This window comes from Solanum dulcamara, chromosome 6, assembly GCF_947179165.1.
Source record: "Solanum dulcamara chromosome 6, daSolDulc1.2, whole genome shotgun sequence".
Classification (NCBI taxonomy): domain Eukaryota; kingdom Viridiplantae; phylum Streptophyta; class Magnoliopsida; order Solanales; family Solanaceae; genus Solanum; species Solanum dulcamara.
Genome location: NC_077242.1, coordinates 11,437,525 through 11,448,840, shown reverse-complemented (window position 1 = coordinate 11,448,840; position 11,316 = coordinate 11,437,525). Strand labels below are relative to the sequence as shown.

Sequence of the window (11,316 nt, the reverse complement as noted above, 5' to 3'; positions counted from 1 at the left end):
AAACTGTCCCAGTTTTGGTAAAGAGAGATAATGATATTTCATCATGATAACGAAAAGACCGAACCATACATAATTCGTGAATACATTCCTTGAGAATTGAAACAAAGGGGCCGAGTCCTTTACTAGTTGCCTATGTATCCAACATGAACTAGACTATACGTAATTATCATATATGAAATAATAATAAGAAGGAGGGAAATGAAAATTTTCTCATAATGTGACCGAAGCCGATACAGGCCGCCTACGTATCCCACCAAGGGAATCAGGCCAAGCGTAGTTCATAGTACATAACAATGGGATCTTCTTTATAATTTCTTCTAAGTGACCAGACCCAATATGGGTTTCCTACGTATCCCACCAAGGAAATCAGGTCGGAACGTAGTTCTTCAATATTACATGAAATATTACATGAAAACAATATAAAGGCTCCTAGACATAGTATTTCTTAATTGCATCTGAATTGATGGCTTTCGGCCATATCTTTCCGTCCATTTCTGCTAGAATCACCGCTCCTCCAGTCAACACTCTGTGAACCACATAAGGCCCATGCCAATTAGGCGCAAACTTCCCCTTAGCTTCTTCTTGGTGCGGGAATATCCATTTTAACACCAATTGTCCCGGCTTGAACTGTCTCAGTCTTACCTTTTTATTGAAAGCTTTGGCCATCATATGTTGATAAAGTTGTCCGTGACAAACTGCATTCATTCTCTTTCATCAATGAGCATCAACTGTTCATATCGGCTTTGTATCCATTTGGCATCACTCAACTCAGCTTCTTGGATTATCCTCAGGGATGGTATCTCAACTTCTATTGGTAATACTGCTTCTGTTCCATAAACCAAAAGATAAGGTGTTGCCCCAGTCAAAGTCCTAATCGTGGTGCGATAGCCGAGGAGGGCAAACGACAAATTTTCATGCCAATGCTTATAATTATCAATCATCTTCCGCAATATTCTTTTGATATTCTTGTTGGCAGCCTCAACTGCTTCATTCATCTGTGGTCGATAAGGAGTAGAATTGCGGTGAATGATTTTGAACTTATCACATATCTCATACATCAAACCGCTATTGAGATTAGCCCCATTATCTGTTATAATCGAATGGGGGATGCCAAATCTACAAACTATGTTATTGCGAACAAAATCTGTCACCACCTTCTTTGTCACAGACTTATGTGAGGATGTTTCTACCCATTTTGTGAAGTAATCGATAGCTACCAAAATGAATCTGTGTCCATTTGATGCGGCTGGCTCAATAGGACCGATGACATCCATGCCCCAGGCTACAAACAGCCAAGGAGAACTCGTCACATTGAGTTCATTCGGTGGAACTCGGATCAAATCACCATGAATCTGACATTGATGACATTTCCTCACGAAGCGAATGCAGTCTGTTTCCATTGTCATCCAGAAATATCCGGCCCACACAATCTTCTTTGCCAAAGTAAAACCATTCATGTGTGGCCCACAAGTACCCCCATGTATTTCTTCAATCAACTTGATCGCCTCTTGGGAGTCAACACACCTTAATAAACCTAAATCTGGAGTCCTCCTATAAAGGATTTCTCCACTTAAGAAAAAGTGATTTGCAAGCCTCCGTAGTGTTCTCTTTTGAATATTGCTTATGCCTTCTGGATAATCTCCTTCTTTGAGATACCTCACAATATCATAGTACCATGGTTCTCCATCCATTTCTTCATCCACATGGAAACAATAGGCCGGTTGATCCTGCACATTGATTTTGATTGGATCTATGTAATTCTTGTCTTGATGTTGAATCATAGAAGACATGGTTGCCAAGGCATCTGCGAATTCATTTTGAGCTCTAGGAATATGCCTGAACTCTATCTTGATAAATTTCTTGCATATTTCCTTCACACATTGCAAATAGGGGAGTATCTTCACATTCTTGGTGCTCCATTCGCCTTGTACCTGGTGAATCAATAAGTCTGAGTCACCTATAAACAACAATTCTTGTATATTCATATCAACAGCCATTCTGAGTCCAAGAATACAAGCTTCATACTCCGTCATATTGTTAGTGCATAGAAACTTGAATTTCGCTGAGACTGGATAATATTGACCTGATTATGAGACAAGCACTGCCCCAGCACCGACTCCTTTAGAATTTGCAGCACCATCAAAGAACATCCTCCACCCATGATATTCTTCTAAAATATCCTCTCCAATAAATAACACCTCTTCATCAGGGAAATAAGTTTTAAGAGGTTCGTACTCTTCATCCACAGGGTTTTCAGCAAGATGATCAGCAAGCGTTTGTCCTTTGATGGCCTTCTGAGTGACATAAATAATATCGAATTCACTTAGTAAAATTTGCCATTTTGCCAACTTCCCCGTTGGCATAGGCTTCTGAAATATGTATTTGAGTGGATCCATCCTTGAGATGAGAAAAGTGGTATACGCGCATAAGTAATGTCTTAACTTTTGTGCAACCCAAGTCAAGGCACAACAAGTGCGTTCCAATAAAGTATATCAGGCTTCATAAGGCGTGAATTTCTTGCTCAAGTAGTATATAGCCTGTTCTTTCCTCCCAGTTTCATCATGTTGTCCTAACACACATCCAAATGCATTGTCCGATACTGACATATATAGTAGCAATGGTCTCCCCGGTTTTGGAGGTACCAAGACGGGCGGACTAGACAAGTACTCCTTGATTCTGTCAAAAGCTTGTTGACAATCTTCAGTCCATTTAATAGCAGCATCTTTCCTTAACAACTTGAAGATTGGTTCACAAATTATAGTCGACTGTGCAATGAATCGACTAATGTAATTTAGTCGACCAAGAAAACTCATTACATCCTTTCGACTCTTTGGAGGGGGCAAGTCTTGAATAGCCTTTATCTTTGAAGGATCCAATTTTATGCCCTTCCTACTCACAATGAAACCCAACAACTTTCCAGCAGGGACACCAAATGCACACTTCGCAGGATTTAATTTCAGATTATACCGCCTCAACCTATCAAAGAACTTCTTCAAATCTGTGAGGTGATTTGAGCTCTTTTGTGACTTGATAATGACATCATCTACATAGACTTCAATCTCCTTATGGATCATGTCATGAAAAATGGTAGTCATAGCTCTCATGTATGTTGCTCCTGCATTCTTGAGTCCGAAAGGCATTACTCGATAACAATACACTCCCCAAGGTGTAATGAATGCCGTTTTATCAGCGTCTTCTTCATCCATTAGAATCTGATGGTAGCCTGCAAAGCAATCAACAAATGACTGCAACTCATGCTTTGCACAATTATCAATAAGTATGTGAATGTTTGGAAGTGGAAAATCATCTTTCGGACTGGCCTTGTTGAGGTCTCGATAGTCTACACATACTCTGATTTTTCCATCTTTCTTTGGCACTGGCACTATATTAGCTAACCATGTAGGATACTTTGTGACTCGGATGACGTTGGCATCGATTTGCTTAGAAACTTCTTCCTTAACTTTTAAACTCAAATCAGGCTTGATCTTCCTTGGCTTTTGCTTGACTGGAGGACAAGATGGATCAGTCGGCAACTTATGTGAAACAATGTTTGTGCTTAGACCCGGCATATCATCATAAGACCATGCAAATACATCCATATATTACCCCAAAATACCAATAAGTTCCTTTCTTTGAGACGGAGTCAAATGGATGCTAATTCTTGTTTCTTTCATTACTTCTGAATCTCCCAAATTTACCGTCTCAGTTTCATCCAAATTTGGCTTTATTTTATTCTCAAAATGTTCAAAATCCTCAGTCAACTCTTCAGGCTGCACCTCTTCTTCATATTCCGCAAAAGATTGCTCGGTATTTGAGATTTCTTTGCTCGTTTCATTACATGTCACATTCTCGGTATTGGCAGATTCATTAATTTGCTCGCTGAAAGGGAGTAAAAATAAATAAATAAAATTTATAATTAAGTACAAAATTTTGAAATTTAAAGCAGAAAATATGGCTTAGACGTGGCATTTAAGATTTCAAAAGTGGAGGCAAAACATTTAAAGATTCTTAAACATGATTCAGGCCTCAAATTTGAATCATGTTATTTCATTAATTCTAATACAAACATCTACCAAGATTTCTGAGGAAACGGGGATGGGTTACGAGTCCAATTGTTCAAAGCATCTCCAGGCTCCACATCCCATATGGTCGGAATCTCGGTACAATCTTCCAAGATCATGTTGCATTCCACTTCTTCCATAAATAAGTTTTTGAGTCCTTCCACGAGGGTGTCTTCAGCATCTTCCTCTGATTCTTTTATAATATATGCCTTGGAAAATGACTGATTCAAGTGCGGGATGGGATGGGGCAATGAAATGTCACTTTTCCTTTTGAGATCGGCCAATGAGACTTCTTCAGGAGTAGGCTTGTATCATAAACCAAAGGTGTATTTCTGGCCCGACAATTGAATTGGTTCCACTATTCCACCCAAGTTCACTATAAGACCTCGACCAGGCATGAAATCATTCTTCAACATTTCCCAAGCCACCATCACAAGCACACGTGGTAACTTTACCCTTTTGGTTTGATGGAAACACATAATCTCTTTAGTATGGAACACAGACCCATCCAGTTCTTCCATACTTTCAACAACAGGGATTGAATTGTCAGGATACATGGAATTACTACCTTCTTCATGAACAATAATCTCGTGGTGGTTCCAAACAAATTTCAAATTTTGGTGCAGGGTAGAAGGGACCGCACCAGCCATATGGATCCAAGGCCTCCCAAGCAATAAATTGTAACTAGCAGGTATGTCCAATACTTGGAATTCTACCACAAACTCCTCGGGTCCGATTTGTAGTGGCAAATCAATTTCGCCAATGACTCCCTTTTGTGTCCCATCAAAACCTCTAACCTTCACATGACTTTCACGAATTTTCCCTATATCAATTCTCAAAGCTCGAAGGGTAATAAAAGGACAGATATTGACAGCTGAACCATTATCAATCAAAACTCTAGAAATAAACTTGTCCCTGCACCTGACAGTAATGTTCAATGCTTTGTTATGTCCTAAACCTTCAAATGGTAATTCCTCTTCATGAAAACAGACTTTATTTGCTTCCAAAACCTGCCCTACCATGGCTGAAAGATTCTCACTTGTGATATTGGCCGGAACATAAGCTTCACTTAGAACTTTCACCAAAGCGCTCCTGTGAGTTTCAGAACTCATCAATAATGACATCAAGGAAATTTGGGCGGGAGTCTTCTTCAACTGTTCAACAACAGAATATTCTTTTGTTGGCATTTTCCTCCAGAAATCCTCTATTTCAGCTTCTGTCACAACCCTCTTTTGGTTAACTTCCTTATTCGGTACGATTTGTGCAACACCTTCAGGGGCATAACATCGCCCCGATCTTGTCATTCCGGCAGCAGCAGCTTCTACAACTACCTTTCCTTTCCCTTTGTCCTTTGTGTCAGTTGAGTAACTCCAGGGAACTGCTTTAGTGTCAAAATGAGTTGATTGAGCAACCAAAACCGTAATCTTAGGTTTAGGAACCAAAACTTCCACTTCAAATGGCGCTCGCGCCTGGATTGTGATAATCGGAGCAATAAAGGCTGATGTCATGACATTCTTCTCTTCTTTGATTGGCAAAATAGTCCCTTCCAAATTGTATTCTTCATCAATGGTGATCATGTTCACATTCTCATGATTTGGAAGAGGATTGTTATTTACATTGGGGGCAGCACCTTTGAGTTGAATAACTCCTTCTTTGATTAATGCCTCAATCTTGTCCTTGAGAGTAAGACAGTTTTCGGTGTTATGTCCAGCAGCTCCAGAGTGATAGACGCAATGCTTAGTGTCATCATACCATCCGGGAAGGGGGTTGGGAATTCGTGCTTGGATTGGTTGGAGTATCCCTGCGGTTCTCAACCTTTCATATAGTTGGGATAAAGGTTCGACTAAAGGTGTATAGGTTTTGGGTGGTCTTCTTTCAAAGTTTGGGCGGGGCCTTGGTGGATTTGATGGGCGAATTTGTGTTTGATAATGGTATTTAGGTGGGTATGTAGATTGGTATTGTGAGGGATTTGGATAAGTAGGCGCTCTGGATGGATAATATATTGGCTGAGTGGTGTAAACTGGATAAGGGGCGACAAAAGGCTGGTAATATGATTGAGGGACTTGGGTATACTGACTATGGTATGAAGGTTGGGGTAAAGGGTTTTGGTATGTTAACATTTGGTTTGGCCTATGTTCCTGGATGGTCATGACAGCGGACACTCCGTCCTTCTTCTTCTTAAAGGCTCCTCTAATTGAATCTGACTGAATTGCTTTACTTGTCGCTTGCAAGGCTGACAAATTAGTGATTCTCCCAGTTTTAATACCTTCTTTAATGAATTCTCCCATCCTTACAACTTCAAAGAACTTTTGTCCTACCACGCTTATCATCTTTTCATAATACGTTGCATCTTTTTGAGATTGTATAAAAAGGGAGGTCATCTCACTTTCTGTCATCGGAGGTTGAACTTTTGCAGCATCTGCTCTCCATCTCATGGCATATTCTCTAAAAGACTCCGTCGACTTTTTTTCTAATTTCATCAAATAGAATCTATCTGGTATGGCCTCAGTGTTGAACTTGAACCTATCCATGAAATCCTGTGCCATGATACTCCAACTATGCCATTTCTTCGGATCTTGACTTGTATACCAATCCAGTGCTTCTCCTGTCAAACTCCTTATGAATAATTTCATTCTAATGGCCTTATCTTTCCCCACTCCAACTAGCTTGTCACAATACGATCTTAAATGAGCTCGTGGATTTCCCTTCCTATCAAACACATCAAATTTTGGTACTTTATATCCTGCAGGCAACTCGACATCAGGATGAACACATAAATCCTCATACTCAAACCCTTCGCACTCCTTGTGAAGTTGGATACTTTTGAATGCTTCTTTCAAATTACGAATCTCCCTAGCTACACTTTCATCTGTTTTTGATCTGGCCTTTCTCTCCATCTCCTCATATGGATCGACTTCTAGCATGGTTGGTATTGGAGTAACGAAAGGTTGAGCTTCTGTTACGTATACTTGTGGCACATATTGCATGTTAGGAGTTGTAGTATGTGTCACAGGTATATGTTGGATCGTTTGGTATTTTTGGATGAGCGGGTTGGTTTGGGTGAGTGGGGCTTTTTGGGTAAGTGGGTTAGTTTCAGTGAGTGGAGCTTGGGTAAGTGTAGTTTGGAGGACTGGAGTTTGGGAAACATAAGGGGTAGTGAAAGGTAGTGGATTGGTTTGTTGTGAGTTGATGTTTGCGAAATTGACTTGTGGTTGGTTGACGGGTTGTTTAGGAGCAGTCATATTGGTTTTGAAAGGGGAAGGATTTGGAGGGAAGTCTTGAGGCGAGGGAGAGTCAACAGGTGGAATAGTTGCATCTGCCCCATGTTCGGGAAGTGGTGTATTTAGGCTAATAGACAAATTGGTAAGGTTTCGAAGTCGATCGATATCTCTTTGCATATTGGCCATTTGTTGCATCAGGTTAGCAATATGTTCATTATAAGGAATAGGATCCCTTCCTTCTGAAGCCTCAGGTTCATCTCTTGGGATAGTGACAAGTCCTAAACCATCTTGATCGGATGCACTTGAACCAGTCATATCGGCGGGTGATCGGCCTTTTGATCTAGTGAAGTATGGATGATCCGCAAGTTCGCAGTCAACACGAATCAACCTTTGGGGAAATAAATTAGAAAGGAAAAAGAAACCTCTGTAAAACAAAAACAAAAGAAATATATTAGTATAAATAGAATAATCAATTAGGTAAATAGTGTTGGCAAATAAGGGAACATGTACCACATAGCAAATAAATCACATAGTAAGAAGAGAAATTAATAGTACAAATGCGACCTAATATGCACGGGACCTCTTTTATGCCAAAGGTGGGCCTAAATGCCAAATAACGAGATTTATGATAGGTTGATCCAAGCCATTAACTTGAGATAATTTGAGTTTGGAAGACAAAAGATCCAATTTTCATTAAACAACAATAAAAGGGTACAAAATACATGGAAAGATGACAAAAAATGGAAACAAAGACTTAGCCTAATTCTTGCTCTTAATCAAAATGGTGAAGTGGATGAAGATGATGCTCCAACACTGTTAGATCCTACTCTCGCATTATCCAGAATCTGTATTATATTCACCATTTGAGCCCACATTTCTGGTGTAACTATTTTGGTTCCAAGATGGCAGTGCCGTATCCAAATCGTCGTTCTAATATCCTCAAAGCCCTGTTCACCTTCCGGGCTTATGCTATTGCGATCTTCTCGAAGCCATGCCTGATATTCTGGAGTTCTTCTTGCTGGTCCATCTCCTACCTCTAGCGTGATGATATTATCCCATTCATGAAGAATCTTATCAACTCTAGGGACTTTAAAGTCTGATTCGAAGGAAATTTCAGAAGATTTCATATTTGCTTGTAGAGGAATCATTTGTGCTTGACCGAACTGTTGAAGCACGCATATTGGGGCATATGGCTGGAGACCTTCTAATCCAATGAGCTCGATGTAGTAAAATCCTCTACACCTTATGAATGCAATAGGACATGAGAGTAGTGGGTATTTCCATTGAATTTGGTCACTAGTGCGAGAAATCAAGAATTCGTACCAATCATTAGTACCAACTGGAGACACAAACTTTTTCATCCTATCATAAAAACTGTTAATATGACTTGTATTACTAAAACATATGTCTACCATGTCATCATGTTGGTAAAAATGTTCCATCGCCCACATTTGCAAAAGAAGATTGCAACCTTCAAAGAAACTTGTTTCTCCTCTTTTACACTTTCCGAGGGCTCGAAGTATTTCAGCCAAAATCATAGGAACCAAAGTGATTTCCTTTCCGTCGACTCCTTTGAAAAGTGCTTTAGCCACATAACATATACAAGTGCTAATCTTCCCATGTTCTTGTGGAAATACCAAGGTTCCTAGTAAAGCCACAACAAATGCAATAGGACGGTTAACTTGCCAATGGGTAGAGGTGCAAGAGAATTCTTTTCTGAATAACTTGTAACTGTCCGAACATCCATACCGCTCATATAAGTAATCCAAGGAAACCCAATTGTGTTTGAAACACCCTAGTTTCCTAGTGTTTTTCAATCCTAAGTATCGAATAAATTTCTTCCTTGATTGACCGTGTGGGATAATTTGACTTCTTCCTCGATACTTCAAACTAGTGAAATAGTAGATTTCCTCCAAAGTCTTTGAATGCGAACACAACACGATCTGGATCCCAAAATGGAAGTAATGCACTAACCACATGATTATCCGGGGAGACCTTGAATAGCATAGGGAAGAAGCCCAATTTTTTCGTAATTGCTGATTTCTCGATGGGGCTAAAATTTTCCCACCATTTCTTCAATTTGTACGGGACACCCTCGACCATTCTAATTTTGGGTATTTGGGGAGTTGAATCCATCCTACAATACAAATTAATAAAATGAGGACACATTTTCCAAACTTATTATGTCAAAATTGGCTTGGATCAGTCTATCATTATCACGTTCCATAAAATATGCTTATTGGTAATTGGGTCATGAAACCCGTCGACGTATGAGTGGTTTCTTAAATGTGGAATTGACACCTTGGGTCAATCCACCTAAGGCGTATGCATGCATGACTTAGATCGAAGGGAAGCACAGCTCTATCTTATATTTTTCTAAGATTTGGCTTACTAGACAAAAGGTTCCCGAGTGGACAACTCGAGTGAGAAGGCTACGCGTCCACACGGAAAAAGATCCGGACACCCCGCGCATACGCCAACTCTCCTAAATTTTGGAATTTTTGAAAAAAACTTTGTGGGTGCGCAAAACACACCTCACGTGTACGTGTGATAGTGTCAATTTTCCAGAATTGGAGGAAGTATGAACGGCATGACAGTTTATATAAAGCAGTAACAAATATTCAAATATATAAAGCAACAAAATAATTGCAAACATACAATTAATATCAAGCAATAGCAAATAATAAATCATCACACAATTAAAAAATAAAATAAAATATATATATAAAGAAATTCAAATTATTAACCTAAGTCTGTTATGGTTTAGAACCTACAGTCCCCAGTGGAGTCGTCAAGCTGTTATACCCCATTTTAACTCAAGGTCAAACGGTGTACAACATATTGATGATTCCTAAATTATTTAATTTTAAGGAGTCGCCACCTAATTATTTTTAAGGTAAATTAGGATACCTAAATAATTAACAAATTTAATGCTAAAAATGATCTCCGATTAGTGGTCTACTTAGCTTATGAGATTCTAGATAAGGGTTCTAGTTATCCTAAAGGAAAGGGGTTAGGCATCCTTCAAGATTCGTTAAAAAAACGATTACCGGCCAAACTTAGGTTAAAATGATTAAAATTATAAAAAGGTTGCTCAAAAGTTTTGAAAACAAAGCTTAGTAATTACATGCGAAAAAGATTTTCGAACTTGAAATTATTAGGCGAATATTATTTTGCACATGAATTAAGTGAATGTTTAAATGCGATATATATTTTTTAGTAATTAAGCCTTAAAGAAAAATATTGGTTTCTTTTATTATGATGAACCATTTTAATTAAAGTTTCACAAACCTAAATATCTATATAATGTTATCTATTGCATTAGTAAGAACATATTCGAATTATAAAAGCAAATTTAACATGTAATGATAATAATAAATAATACTGATAAAAATAGTAATAGTAATAATAGTAATAATAATACTAATGATAACAACAATCATAATAACAATAATGCAACAATAACAATAACAATAATAATAGCCATAATAATAATAACAATGATAATAATAATAATCATAACGATAATAATAATAATAATAATAAAGTATAATAATAACGGTAGTAAAAAAATATATAATAATACGACAAATAATAATAATAATATGATAAATAATAATAATAATAATAATAACAACAGTAAATAACAACAATAATAATAATAAATACAATAACGATAATAATAATAATAATAACGATAACAATAATAATAATATGATAAATAATAATAATAATAATAATAATAATATAACGGTAATGATAATAAAATATAATACTAATAATAAAAAAAACAGTAAATAAAATACTAATGATAATAATGATAAAAAAAATAATACTAATAATACTACTACTAATAATACTAATACTACTACTAGTAATAATAATAATAATATACTAATAATAATGATAATAATACTAATACTAATACAACAATAACAATAACAATGAAAATAATAATAATAGCCATATTAATAATAACAACGATAATAATAATAATAATAATAATAATAACAAAAATAACGATAATAATAATA

The 11,316-nt window shown here is 37.4% G+C and overlaps 1 pseudogene; it reads right to left on the bottom strand.

Annotated features, from left to right (window-relative positions):
* Nucleotides 1-429: 429 nt before the first annotated feature.
* LOC129892694 (uncharacterized) lies at nt 430-7,597 on the bottom strand (annotated as a pseudogene).
* Nucleotides 7,598-11,316: the final 3,719 nt, after the last annotated feature.